Genomic DNA, 14,803 nt, shown 5'->3' with positions numbered 1-14,803 from the left:
ATGCAAATATGAAGCATTATTCTTGCCACAGCTTTCATAGCCTTCATAATATAATGCCTTATACCATAGTGTTTTTTAAATATATCTCTTCTGATATTCCCATTCATATAATAAGCTCATAAAATGATATTAATCACATTGTCATTGCCCATAAGGATTCAGTTAGATGACTTCTGAGATTCTATTTCAGTCAAGGGAATGCTGAAGCCAGCTGGAACCATTGGTGAATTTTCAATCTGGGGCAGAACGATTTACACCTCCGGAAATCAGCAAACACTAAAAATTAGGAATTGAATTATTGTGTTTTGTTCACAGCCTGCACTTAATAAAGTGGTAGAGAGAATGTTAAAAATGCAGATTAAACTAAAAAGTGTATCCTCAACACAGATTTTTTTAAACATTAAATATCCATGCTTTCAGGCCTTCCTGATATTCCATACTTGGAATAAACAAAAACAGAAACAAAAAAAATTAATTTAAAAATTCACCTTTCTATGGTTCTTCATTCTTACTCAGATCGCTCCGTTTAGAGATTTTTGCTTTTGAGAAGAAATTAAACATACACTCTGTAAGCTGCCATTTTATAGAAAATATGTGTATGGAAGGGAAGAAAGGAAGAGAAAAGCAGAAGGATAATGGCACTGGCCCAGCTGATATCAATTAAATCTTTCAAGTTAAAGCCAGGTTAATGATTGAGCAAACTGTCTTTTTTTAAAAGCACTTGCAATTTTTATAAAAAGAAAGGATGTTTAAACAAAGTCAATTATTTAACAACAGCAAAAAAGATTTTATAATCTTAAGAAAAAGGTCTCATTTTCTCCGGTGATAAGGGAATGATCTCTCTTAAGAATAGAATTTCTCCTGGTTTCCTTAATTAAACCTAAAGACATGCCAGAAAATCCTTAATCTGTTAAGATAAGTTTAAAGAAAGATTATATAGTGGTCACATAAATTCTCATTTTGGTACTCAGATAGCTCTTCTTAGGAGTAATGCTGCCATGGTTAAGGAATATAAGAGTGGATTGTGTATTATATACATAGACAAAATAAAAGAGGGTAGGAGTTAAATGAAACCTAACTGAGCTCATATTGAATTGGGTGCCTTTACCCCACTTTTGGAGCATGCTCAATCCCTATTTTTGTTGACCACAGAGAAACTTGAATCTGTGTGCTTCCAGCTAAATATGACTCAACATTGGTTTGAGTCCCCCATTGGTTGCTGAGCCAAAAATCAGATCACTTACAGACTATTTTTTTTTTCCTGGATCATAGTAGACTATCATGGGAGTTATTAAGAAAGAGGAAGGAAGAATGTTGGAAGGTTCAGCCTCTATCTAACCCTATACAATCATACAGTGTCCTGAGTACATGTTCTATGCAAGTAACCCCAAATTTGGCATGGGGTACCTTTTTCCCTGCTCTTTTCTTATTCAACCATGTGATTTGGCAGCAACCTCAAAATGGATAAGCCCAGGTTAGTTTCAGAATGGCCTGAAAGGGAAGCAAGGCAGTGTTTTCAATATCCATTGGAGTGATCAGTAGTGACTGTAGCATCAGCGAGTTAGCAACAAAAGGATCTGGTCATGTTTGTCACTTGACTATACAATACTCAATGAACATGAAAACTGAAATGATAAATCAGAAATACTGACAAATTGTACTGTGGCTGATAAAATTTATGATAAGCTCTCTCTTGTACCCCAGCAGAGTGTAAACAAGCAACAAATTGACATTCTAAATTTCATTTAAGTCATTCTATTAATGGTTCTATTTATCTTATGACCTATCTCATCCCTGATTCATAGGATTCATTGGTTACTTCTTTGATTTTCTCTTCCCCATATTTCAGGGAAATCTTAGACAAGAAGCAAAAGTAAAATTGTCCCTGAAATGAGGAAAAGGAGTTTAGTGAAGAGCCAGTGACTATAAAAACTGGGAGCTTATTTCCCTTATTGAAAGGTATATCTTCACTGGATTTAATACTGACCCAATGGCAATGGAAGATCAAGGATAGACCATCACCCTGTAGCCTCAGCTAAGCAATACCTAGCCAGCCACTAGACTAAAATAGGATTTTAGACCTTGGATGTCATCTGGTATAACCCTCTTGTTTTTCAGAAGAGCAAACTGAGTCAGATAAAAATTAAATCCTTTCGTAGGAGTTACAAAATGGTCATTAGCACAGCTAAAACTAGATAATCTGGGTGATCTGATTCTATATTTAATACTCAAATAGAGTTATATTCCAAAATTCCTTGTCTTAAATGTATATCATCCAAAATTCATAAAGGATACTGCTAGGTCCCAATTAGTATAAATAATGATTCCCTAAAAAATGGCATTATTTGAATTTTCATTATATATTTCCATTGAGCTAGAGTCAATAACCATGTTTTTCATAATTATACTTTGATCCATGTGCCTATTTTAGGGAATTTATCATCTATATCATTGGGATCTAACTGTTGATCGGACTGTCCTTCTCCTTAATGTCAAATCATAATTCTTATTATTGATGGACAATATCCTTTTAAGTTAGATACTATCAAATGACAGAAAATATTTCCAGAATTCAGACAGACCCATACAACAAAACAAATGTTTTGAGGTTCCTTTTCTTAGACTTGGTCTATGACATGGCAAAGTGAAATGACTATGTTGCCTTGGGAATGAATCATTGCACAGGATCAGCAGCATGCATTTCTGGCCTTTTCCATTCATTCTTGTCCAAAAGCTTAACCAAAGTTCCATAATATTACATATTGTTTTACCAATCTGCACTAGTATTCTAATGAGGGAATAATGATGATGAATTTTGTCCCTACCCCACCCCATATTAGAAAGAGTTAGGACAGACTTGTAAAAGTCATCGTTTATAGATTTTGAAACAACTGTACAAATGAGGCTGAGAGATTAAATGACTGGGCCATGGTCACAAAAGCAGTATCTGAGGTTGAATTTTAACCTTGGTCATCATAAATCCATGTCTAAAACTTTATCTATTTTATTACCACATTGCTTTAAAAGAAATAGACATTGAAGTGATAAGGATGACATATCCTGTATAGTATAATCATGAAACTCCGAAGCCTGCTCTCCTGAGTTCTCTTCCCATTTCTTCATTTATCATTGTGACCATTATTAAAATGTATTTGTAATGGCTATACCATACAGTCTTTACATCTATATTAAAGTATTATTTTCTCTTTTAAATGTATAGGTCTAGAGCAGAACATGAGTCGAATTAGAGGGTTTTTTCCCAGTTTAATAGAATTTAGAGCTAAAAAAATTTGTAAATTGTACAATTTTCAATATTGATATTTTGACAGCATTTTAACTTCTGCAGTATAAAAAGTAGTTCACAAAATCAGTGTATTAAACTAGGAATCTACCAATTAGCAAGCTTCCTTCCCATCTCTACTATCTGACATTTTTTGAGCTTCTCCGTGTGTGTGCGTGTGTGTGTGTGTGAAAGAGAGAGAGAGAGAGAGAGAGAGAGAGAGAGAGAGAGAGAGAGAGAGAGAGAGAGAGAGAGAGAGCGAGAGAGAGAGAGAGAGAGAGAGAATGAATGAATCTTCCCCTACCCTCACTTTGGTTGGCTTAAAAGTAATGCTGTTTACCCCAGGCACCAAAAATTTTTAGTTAAAGCTTTCTGTCAATCCACATCAATCAGTACGGCTTCAGTTTTTAATATTGTGGCAAACAGGATCTTTCTCGATGTAACTTTTTTCTCACACTGCTGAGCAATACAATACATGAAGAAATACTTCATAAATACTTTTCAAGGATGAGCAAGATTAGCACAATGCAGTTTCTCTCTGTGGGTTCTGGAGTCTATTATCACAGCTGAGACATTTGCTCAGTCATCTCCCAGACATCTCATTTTGTGAAAGGGCACACTGACATTATGATAACTGTGTTCTGGAAGACACAGAGAGAGGATAGTTATTTTAGTTAATGCCCTTTCACATTTATGTTTCAATTTCAATCAGGAAATTTATCTTAATTGCTACTTCCATGTTTGCCGGCTAGCAAATCAACTTCTACTTTCTTTCCTAATCTTTAATGTGCAATCTCAATTCATCTTTTACAGATAATTAACTCCAGTTTGAAATGAAAGTAAAAATGGTTTTTGAGGATCAAAAACGTATAGTGTTTAACAACAGAAGTTCCTGATGTACAACTGCATCGAGTAACAATGAAAAATCCAGTTGTTATTGTTGTAATTGTTGTTGCTGTTAACTTAAAAACTGGATACATTAGAATAGAGTGTGTAGATATTTTTGAACATGGACTTTTAATGCATTAAAGTATTTACATGGTTACTCTTTAAGTTGATTGTCTTGATAATCAAAATTAGAAAACTCACAGCAAAATATTTGAAAATCAATCTTCTCAAGAATACAAATTTTGAAACTTAAATCCAGCACTGAGTCATTAATTTATATTTACTGAGTACCTGCAATGTAGAAAGTATTCTGCTAAATAATGAAGATAATCATATTAAGCTAAAAGAGTATTATTATTTACTGTATGGCCCGTGTATATGCACAAATATATGTGTATGTATATAATATACATATATACACATGCATATGTATATGTATATTGTGAATACACACACATATACATACACTCCATTTTTCATCACAGCTTTACTGTTTTATTTTATGGCTCCATGGAACAAGATTCTCTCTTAATCAGGTACTTCTCTCCACCAAAACAAAGGTATGTGTACTTGTTCTGAGATAGATAGACAGAAAGAATTATAAATAGACAGACACAGATAGAAAGAACAAAAGACAGATTGATATATAGATAGACAGATAGAACTTCGAACCAGATAGATATATAGTAGAAAAAAATTAGGAATTATCATTGGATACCTTTGTGTTCCATTAATATCCATTCAAGGTAAAGAAGATACAAGGTAGACTCTTTTGGCAAATGTTCAATGGAAGATTTGTTCGGGAATATGGACAAGAGCTACACAGGATGGACAGGAAAAGATGGATCATGTTCTTTAATATTTAAGGTTTGGTCATACCAATATGATTACAAATCCACTAAAATACCTGAATATCATCAAAAGAAAAAATCTGAAAATTATTAAGAAATGGAATATATATACATATATATGTGTATATATACATATATATATATACATTTCAAATATAGAGTTGGAATCACAGATTTATTTAGAACTATAATTTCTATCATTTGTTTTCAAAATGCCAAACAGTTCATTTGTCATTCCTAGTTGTTAAGATTAGAAAGAGGTAGCTAATCCATACCCAGAGAAAGAGTTGATTGTGGCTGAGTACAGATTTAATCATACTCATTTGTTTTTTATTTTATTTTTCTTACAGGTTTTTACTTGGGATGGGGAGAAATCCAGCTTTTCTTTCACAACATGACTTTTATGGAAATGTTTTGCATAATTTCATATGTGCCTTCTTAATGAAGAATGGGAGTAAGGAGAAAGGAGGAGAATCTGACACTCAACATTTTAAAAACAAATGTAAAAATTATTTTACATGTAAAAACATTAAATAAAAAAACAAGCAAACAAACAAAGAAACAAACAAAAAACAAACAAGGAACAGAGCAGATAGAATGCCAGACCTGGGCCTCAAAGACTCTTCATAAATTCAAATCTGGGGTCAGACATTTACTACATATATGACCCTAGGCAAGTCACTTCACAAATAGTTTCCTTAATTGTCAAATGAGCTGGAGAAGGAAACTGCAATCCACTCCAGTATCTTTGCCAAAAAACCTCAATGGGGTCACAAGGAGTTGGACACAACTGAAATGACTCTAGAACAACGATAACAGAAAGGAGACAAGTCCAAGAAAATAGCCCAAGTGTATGAGCTGCCTAGGAATCATTTAGTCATTATTCCATATTGAATCATTGGGTTTATTCAGGACAAAGCAAGAGTTATTAATGAGATGTCATCCATACTAGTACATGGTCCCAATAGAGAAAATGAGGATGTTTTCTACATTGTATAGATACATTCTCTCTCTTTCTGTCTCTCTGTCTCTGTCTCTCTGTCTTTCTATCCTCTCTCTTTTTTCTCTCCTCTCTCTCTGTGTCTCTCTCCTTTCTCTCTCTTTTTCTCTCCACTGTGTGTGTCTCTTTCTGTCTTTCCTTTCTCTCTTTCTCTATCTCTTTCTTTCCCTCTGTCTCTCCTCTCTCTCTTTTTTCTCTCGTCTCTGTGTGTGTGTGTCTCTTTCTGTCTTTCCTTTCTCTTTCTCTGTCTCTCCCTTTCCCTATGTCTCTCCTCTCTCTCTCTTTTTCTCTCCTCTCTCTGTGTGTGTCTCTCTCTCTCCTTTCTCTCTCATTCTCTCTCTCTTTTTCTCTCCTCTCCCTCTCTGTGTTTCTTTGTTTCTCTCCTTTCTCTTTCTCTCTCTCTCTGTCTCTCTTCTATGTCTCTATCTCTCTTTATCTTTCTCCCTCTTCTTCCTTTCTCTGTCTATCTCCTCCTCCTCTCTCTCTCCATATACTTATATATACACACATGGATACATATCTATATATATATTTATACACCTATAGATATATAAGCTATAAAGACTCAATAGACTTCCATATTACTATTAAAATTATAATTTCTGACTCTCACTCAGAATTCATGGTCACAATTTCAGCAGCAACTACAACTGCTGATACATTGAGAAGAAGATAGTGGCCTTGAGGGTCAATGTGGAACAAAGGCAGAGGTTTCCTTTTCTTGAAGCTGGGAGTGAAAGTGCCAATATGTAATCAACAATGGAAAAAGAGAAATGGATATTGACTGGAAGATTGAGCAAAAAGACCTGATCCCAGTATTTCTTCCTGCTAATGTCTCTAGATCTGTGTAAGTGAATTGGAAAAGTGAAAGAAGATTTCTTATTGCACTTTCTCCTGTTTTTCCATCTAATATCCAATGGGGATCAATAATAAAAAGTGAAAATTTTATTTGTACCTTCAACACAATCTTATTTCTCCCACATGCAGACATATAAATACAGAGGCTACCAATAATTGAAATAATGGTTTGTAAATCCACATTATCATCAATGTGTTTATTTTAGTAACTGAGCAATCATTTGCTTCTGTGACAAACAGTTTATTCTCAGGCAAACATCTCCTGTGTAGAAATGCTGGTTTTTATCAAGTGTTTGTTTTAATATACTTAGTATGGTAAAATGTATTTTCTGGTAAATATTTCTGTTCATAAGATTACTACTTAGGAACTGGATGAAATTTTTAGTTGTTTAAAAAGTGACGGATTTCAATTTGTCACCCTTTCTAAAGTATTTACAAAGATTGAGTGCCTCTTTTTTTGCCAAAAAATAAACAAATGAAGAGAATGTCATTTCTTCAAAACACATTCTTATAATAATCTCATTAAAAATGTATAAAAACAACATATTGGCTTATTGACAGTACCATGATAAAATTAAGTATTTCTTAATTTGCCCATATTTATGTGTGAATGGAAACATTTCTTTACCACATCTCCCCAATGATGTTTTCTAAGAAATTCCAAATGGCCGGTGTAGAAATCATGTCCTTTTGGGGAAGTGTTCATGTCCAATTTTTCATGACCCTATTTGGGATTTTCTTGGCACAGATACTAGAATTGTTTACCATTTCTTTCTCCAGTTCATTTTACAGATGAAGAATTGAAGTAAGCAAGGTAAAATGACTTTCCTAGGATCATACAGCTAATAACTGAACACAAGCAGATGATTCTTCATGACTCTAGGCCTCCCCCATTCTATCCATTGTACCACTTAGCTACATTCCCTAAAAGCTTATGTTGGATTTCATAATATGGGAATATTTTCAGTTACTGAATAACAAGTGCTCCTTAAAATGAAGTTTAAAAGCACTGGCAAGGAACTCTGGAGAGGACTAGTGAATGAGAAGAAAGTGCCAGAAAGAAGAAGAGAGGGATCTTGACCAACTTATACTAACTTATTCTGAAGGTGTGATTCTAGTAGAATTGGCAATAGAAAGCATTGAGGCTTCTGTGTTTGTGGAGCAAGAAGTAATACCTTCCTCTAAGCACTCGTATTTCAGAGACTACTCAATTTAATATTTTATAGCCTCTTTAATATTTTATAACCTACAAAATGCCAATAAAAACATCAGAAGAAATGGGGATAAGTGGACTTGAAGCCTTCAGGTCCTAGAATCTCATGAAGTGATATTTTTGAGAAATGGATGTTGAAGTGTTTCTTACTTTATTCTTCCCTGTTTTATTTCCATTACTGACTGTCATATGTATTTATCATTCACCTTATTATGGTATAAAGTGTTTCATTCTAGCTTATTTGAAAAAAGTTCAAAGGGAATGGGGGACATGGTTTGATGATGGAGATTATATTTTAAATACAATGAACCTGGAATTAGACAACTGGGAGCCATGATAGGAGGCCCTAAAAGATGCTAAATCAGCCTCCCAGTGCAATGAGCTACATGTATATAGTTTATTGTATAGAAAATTTGCTTTTTTTCTTTATATAATGTGATGCTTTGTTTATGTATCTCAGCTTTTTTTTACAATGCCATCTCTTTTTAGTTCAACTCTATCCATACCTTTAATAAAAACCCAAAAGAAAAAATAAAACAATACCTTGCAGAAAAGTCTGGGAAACACGAGTTAAGAAACTCAACAAAGAATTATTTATCACCACACAATAGCATTTCTGGAGCAGAAGTTGGTAGAAGCTGAGAACTTTTTAGCTCAACTTAGTCTGTTCAGTTAAGCTGTTGTTTTCCTTTACACTCTTCAGTTGAGACAAATATTATTTTAAAATCTCACTAATTTCATTCCTCTTTAGTTGAATATTATTACTTTATCAAAAATAAGCATGCTTTCTTTGAGTATGTTATATAAACATTCTGGATCTCAAAGTTTGGTTTTCATTATATGTTGGTGACCATATTCTCTGGAGGAATATATCTTTGAGTTTTTATTAAGAGAGTAAATATGCAGAAAGGAGTTCATATAAATTGATTATTCAGAGAATTTTTTAGGAACATAAATATTCTACAAATGAAATACAAAGTGGTTGTACACATTCATATAGTTCTTGGTAGTTAACAAGCCATTTGTCTTTTCTAATTTCTACAATTCAGAATTAAGTCGATTATGACACTTAAGATTAATTAATTAGCTAGCAAATGTATAGAGGTATTTAAGAGATCTCATCAAGTCTGCTACTGTGAGTAGGCCATCCAGCCACACTATTCTTTGGAAACTTCTCAAATCCATACTTCAAGCTGAAATGCTTATTATTAAAGATTAAATTCTCTAGGATGTGTGAGGACATTTCTGAGGGCTATGGCCTGTATTACTACCTCCTTGCAAATTTTTTTTTCCCCTGGGAGTAGGCAGGCATGAAAGTGACTGATAAAATTTTGATATGTTAAGAAGAGGCCTTCCACTATCTTGATAGATGTCCCTCTGAGAGATCAATGTAGTTTGTTCATAGTACAAAAAAAATAATGGTTTTCATGAGGCATGTAAAAAGCCAAAAGATAGGGATAGACTGGAAGAATACCATAGGAAAAAAGAGAAGCATTTGAAGAAAGCACTGGAAAAGATCAATAATCATGTCTACATAACTTTCACTAGAGAGATAAAAAGAATTTTGCTAAAGTGTTTAGAGTAAGTATGGACTTGTTTTACCTGTCAACAAACTACATGAATTATCTATTAATTCATCTGAGGTTAACTTGTTGATTTGACTTAAAACCTAGAACGTAGATTGTTCATTCTTCCCTTTCAGTGCTTAAGATGCATAAATCAAAGCCTTATGAATCAACATGATTATAAAACTACTCTTAGGGTTCATGGGAGACTAATTCCTCATTTTAGTGTTTTTCATAATCTCATTGTGAGAAGAGAATTCTGACCATCTACCATGACCTATACCTGTACAAGAATCCATCTGATCACATATTTCACACATGCTCATGCAGCCTCTTCTTGGAGGCTCCAAGAAGGCTCTTCTTATTCTTCAAATAAGGGAGAATACACTATTTTTGAAGCAACTCAGTTCACTTTTCATCAGCTATAGTTATAAAAAAAATTGTCCTTTATACCAAACCTAAATTTACTTTTTTTTTGATAATTGTTATCTCTTTTTTCCCTCTCTGCTCTTTGAGCCAAATAAAACAAGAATCTCTCTTCCAAGTGACAGCTCCTAAAGACAGTTATTATATCTCCCACCAACTCTTCTTTTTTCTAGACCCAACATCCCTAAAGCCCTTTAACTGGTTATCATTGGTCATGAATTTAAGGTCTTTGATGCCTTCAGATCCTAAGGCCTTCCTTAGATTATCCCCAGCATACCAAAGTCTAAGTTGTAGCACTCTTGAATAAACAAAGTATTTGGTTGTGATTTGAACAGAAGAGAACATGATAAATATTATCTCCTCAGCTCAATTGCTACATCCCAGGTTGGGGCACAGGATAACTGAATCTCCTATCATATTTCATTCTGTAGCAAAGTTCCAGTCTAGTTTATATACGGTCTCAAGTAGTGAGTAAATTGATTTTGTAAATTCAGGACATAACTTCCTCTATAGTTCTACTGTAAAGCCTTACTATGATATTCTCAAAAATGTTACAGGTATTTGTAGGTTCTCAAAATACATGTCAGTAGAACAAAAGCTATGACAGATCCAGACAAATGGAAAGAGGCTGTAAAATGATGGGCTTGCAATAAATTTTCTGCTGTACAAGGATCTACCTACCTAAATTCAGAGACACTGGGGAGGCTATAGAATGCTGAAATTTTTAAACTAAAATAATCATCTACTAAATTATAGAGGAGGTGCTATCTGTTTTGCTGAAGGGACCACTTATATTGCCAAAATTATAGATTATTGAATTATTGAAATAATTAGTGCATAACTTATTTACATAGATTGAGGAAGGGTTGAACTGGGATGATATGAGAGAGATTTAAAATATGGCAATTGTTTACTGAAAATTTTCATTTTATGACTATACTAATATTTCCTTATCTTTAAGGATTTATAGGACACCCACTGACTGAGTTTACAATGTCATTGTTCTTATAAAGGCTCTAAAGGGGGGAGAGGAAAAGAGACAAAGACAGAAAGAGGGAGGGAGAAAGATAATGAGATTAAGATAGAGATTGAGATAGGGAGAGAAAGAGAAGGAGATATGTATGTATATATTTATATATATTGAGTTGAACTTTTATATGTGTATGTATATATATGTACAAAGATAAGTTCAACACAATAAATATTAATTTTTAATTTTTTAAAGTAAGATATTCTTGAAAAGAGAAAAAAATTAATAATTGGGTCCACCATTATTAGTAGGGATAAATGATAAAAATTCTGAGAGGTTGAACTGAGGAAACATTGTATACTCCAGGAAAGGCATTGGCCTTGGCACAGGAGATACATAAATGAAATAATGAATAACCTGTCCAAAAGGGAATTTACAGTCTGATGAATAGGATAGAGCATACACAAAATTAGAGGTTTGAAAAATTTGTTAGAAAAACATGAAGGAAGACATGGTTTTTAACTAGATTAATAATAAAAGTGTCATGGAGTAGGTAACACAAACAAATTAAATACAGGATAAATTGGAGGTATACAAATTGTAGTTAGATATAATAAATTGGAGATAAACAACAGAAGAAATGTATTGGCATTAAGGATTTTAGCTAGGATTTTAGCTAGGATTTGATGGAGGCTAGGCAGCCTAAGAAAGGAACAACCAGTGAAAATGATTGGAATTTAGAAAATTGAGTATCTTATGTCAGGAAAAGCAAGAAGACCAGTGTAACTGGATTCAAGAGAACACGTTTAAGATATAGAAAGATTAGAAAGGCAGAAGGGCTTTGAAAGCCAAACAGAAGATCCTATATTTGCTCCTAGATGATCAGAATTTAACAACTAATTGGAGGATGGTCTGGAATGGAAAGCGTGTTGAGGCAGAGAGACCAACCTGAAGTAGTCCAGGCATGAGATGAGACTTACATTAGAGTAATCTGAGAAAATCTGAGGGAAAAGGGAGGCATATTCAAAGATATTGGGAAAAATAACTGATAATGGATATGGGGTATGAGTGAGAGTCAAGGACAACACCTAAGTTGGGAATCCAGTAACTGAAAGGATGCTAATACACTCCACAGTAGTAGGAAATTAGAAAAAGGGTAATTTGATGGTGGAAAAACAATTACATCGGTTTTAGATATGTCGAGTTTAAGATATCTACAAGACATTCAATTCAAGATATCTAATCGTGTTGAAGATGTAAGAATAGAGATCTGAGAATTATCTGCTTAGAGATGATAGTTGAATCCATGGGAGCTGAATAGGAATCAAAACATGGAGGGACTGATATATACTGTACATATACAGCTAGTGAAAATGCAGATGGGAAAGGGTAAAATGATAAAAGGGGATTGGACATTCATATGGAATGTCAAGCACAAAAATGATACAGGTGTGAGACAAGGCTGAAAAGAAATTGGAGTCAGACTGTAGATGACCTTGGATGTTCGGATAAAAGCTTATACCTCAATCAATAGTTAATGGGGAGCTGCTGAAGGTTTCTGGTTATTATAAATAATTATCTGAATGTAACAATTATAATTGATCTCCCCCAAAAAAGCACTTTTTTGTGCAAGTAGCAAAGTAGGGAGTTAATTAATGATGCAAGAAGGAATTTAGGAACAGAATCTTATGGTGCACTAAACAAATAATAAGTTCATGATACTTACAAATCTCAAGAGGAAAAAGAGTCCTAAAGTTAGCATTTACAGTTATAGGATTGGAGATCTAGACCTGGAAGAAATTGTATCTCTTTCCACATCTATTCTCATGTGGCAAAAGATGAAACGGAAGAAGATGCAGTATTTAACGTCCGAAGAAGCAATTGGAAGACAGAGAAATTATTAAAAAGAATATGTAAAGTGTCTAAAAAGCCAGCTTTGGAATTAGGAATACCTGGATTTGAGTTTCTCCTCTCATACAAAATACAGAGTGACTCTGGGTAATTTGTTCATAATGTTACAACCAGAATTAATCTTCACATAACTCTTATAATCCAACTAAAGTCTAATTTTCTAATGTAAAGGAGATGGAAGAAAAATGTTTAGAATTTTTGCTAAATATTCTGTAATAAGGAAAAAAATTATCTAAATAAAGTGAGAACAGAGAAGAGAGGATAATTACTTTGTTTTTTATATATATATTTTTTAAATTTTTATTTAATAATTACTTTATATTGACACTCGTTTCTGTTCCAATTTTTTTTCCCTCCCTCCCTTCACCCCCTCCCCTAGATGGCAAGCAGTCCTTTATATGTTGGATATGTTGCAGTATATCCTAGATACAATATATGTTTGCAGAACCGAACAGTTCTCTTGTTGCATAGGGAGAGTTGGATTCAGAAGGTATAAATAACCCGGGAAGAAAAACAAAAATGCAGATAGTTCACATTCGTTTCCCAGTGTTCTTTCTTTGGGTGTAGCTGCTTTTGTCCGTCATTTATCAATTGAAACTCAGGTCTCTTTGTCAAAGAAATCCCCTTCCATCAAAATATGTCCTCATACAATATCGTTGTCGAAGTGTATAATGATCTCCTGGTTCTGCTCATTTCACTTAGCATCAGTTCATGTAAGTCTCGCCAGTCCTCTCTGTATTCATCCTGCTGGTCATTTCTTACAGAACAATAATATTCCATAACATTCATATACCATAATTTACCCAGCCATTCTCCAATTGATGGGCGAGGATAATTACTTTGAAAGCTATGACCATTGAATGAAGAGCACTGGCTGCATGTCATCCACAGTTCTGAGTGAATGAAGAAAAAGAGCTTTCGCATAGTAACTAGTATGTGCCAAAATCTATGGTAAGTGCTTTTAAAAAATTCTATCTGTATAGTAATCTTTTGAGATAGGTGCTATTATTACTCCCATTTTATAGCTGAGGAAAGTAAGACATTCAGAAAAACGTGAACTTAGCTAAAGAAACATAGCTAGTAAGTATCTGAAGCTGAGTTTGAACTTAAGCCTTCCTGAATCCAAGTTCAGAATGCTATCCACTATTCCACCAGCTTTTCCTATAGTATAGACAAAATGGACTTTAACAGGCAAATTGATCTCACTCTGAGTCAGGCAAAAAGAGAGACATGAAGAAATCTAGGATGGACTTGCTTCTGCCTTTCAGAGAATAATGCAGCAATAGAAGAAGAGGCTGTCTCTTCCCACACCCATTATGCATGCCATCTTGAATCAGAAGCCTCCAATGAACCAGAATCCAGTTCCTGAAGCTGTAGCACTCAGAAGGAATCCTATTCAGAAAATTACCAGTCCCAGAACCAGGTCCTAAGGTACAAATTCTTGTTCTTCCTGAACTCAGACTATACTTTAGTCTGAAGGTGGAGGCAATGGGGATCACAGCCAAGTACTGAAATAACTGTATCATACCAGCATCCATTGGCTACTATGGAGTAGCAGATGGCAGAGACTATACGACTAAAAGGAGCAGATGCCAACATTAGCAGCCCTGTAGCCTGGCAGCAATAGAAGCTTAGGTGGTCCTCCTTTGCATGTGTCTCGTACATGGGTATTTCCTAACGTGTTCATCACTATTTGTGAACTTTCTATGTGTCCATCCTTCCCACTGAGATTTCATGGATTTGTGGGAGGAGAGGACTCCAAATTCACATATGTTTTATAAGTAATTTTTTAAAAGGAAGTGGTAATATGTAAAAGTTAACATAGTTCAACTAAGCCTCAG

This window comes from Antechinus flavipes, chromosome 3 (genome assembly GCF_016432865.1).
Source record: "Antechinus flavipes isolate AdamAnt ecotype Samford, QLD, Australia chromosome 3, AdamAnt_v2, whole genome shotgun sequence".
In the NCBI taxonomy this organism is placed as follows: domain Eukaryota; kingdom Metazoa; phylum Chordata; class Mammalia; order Dasyuromorphia; family Dasyuridae; genus Antechinus; species Antechinus flavipes.
This window is presented reverse-complemented; position numbering follows the sequence as displayed.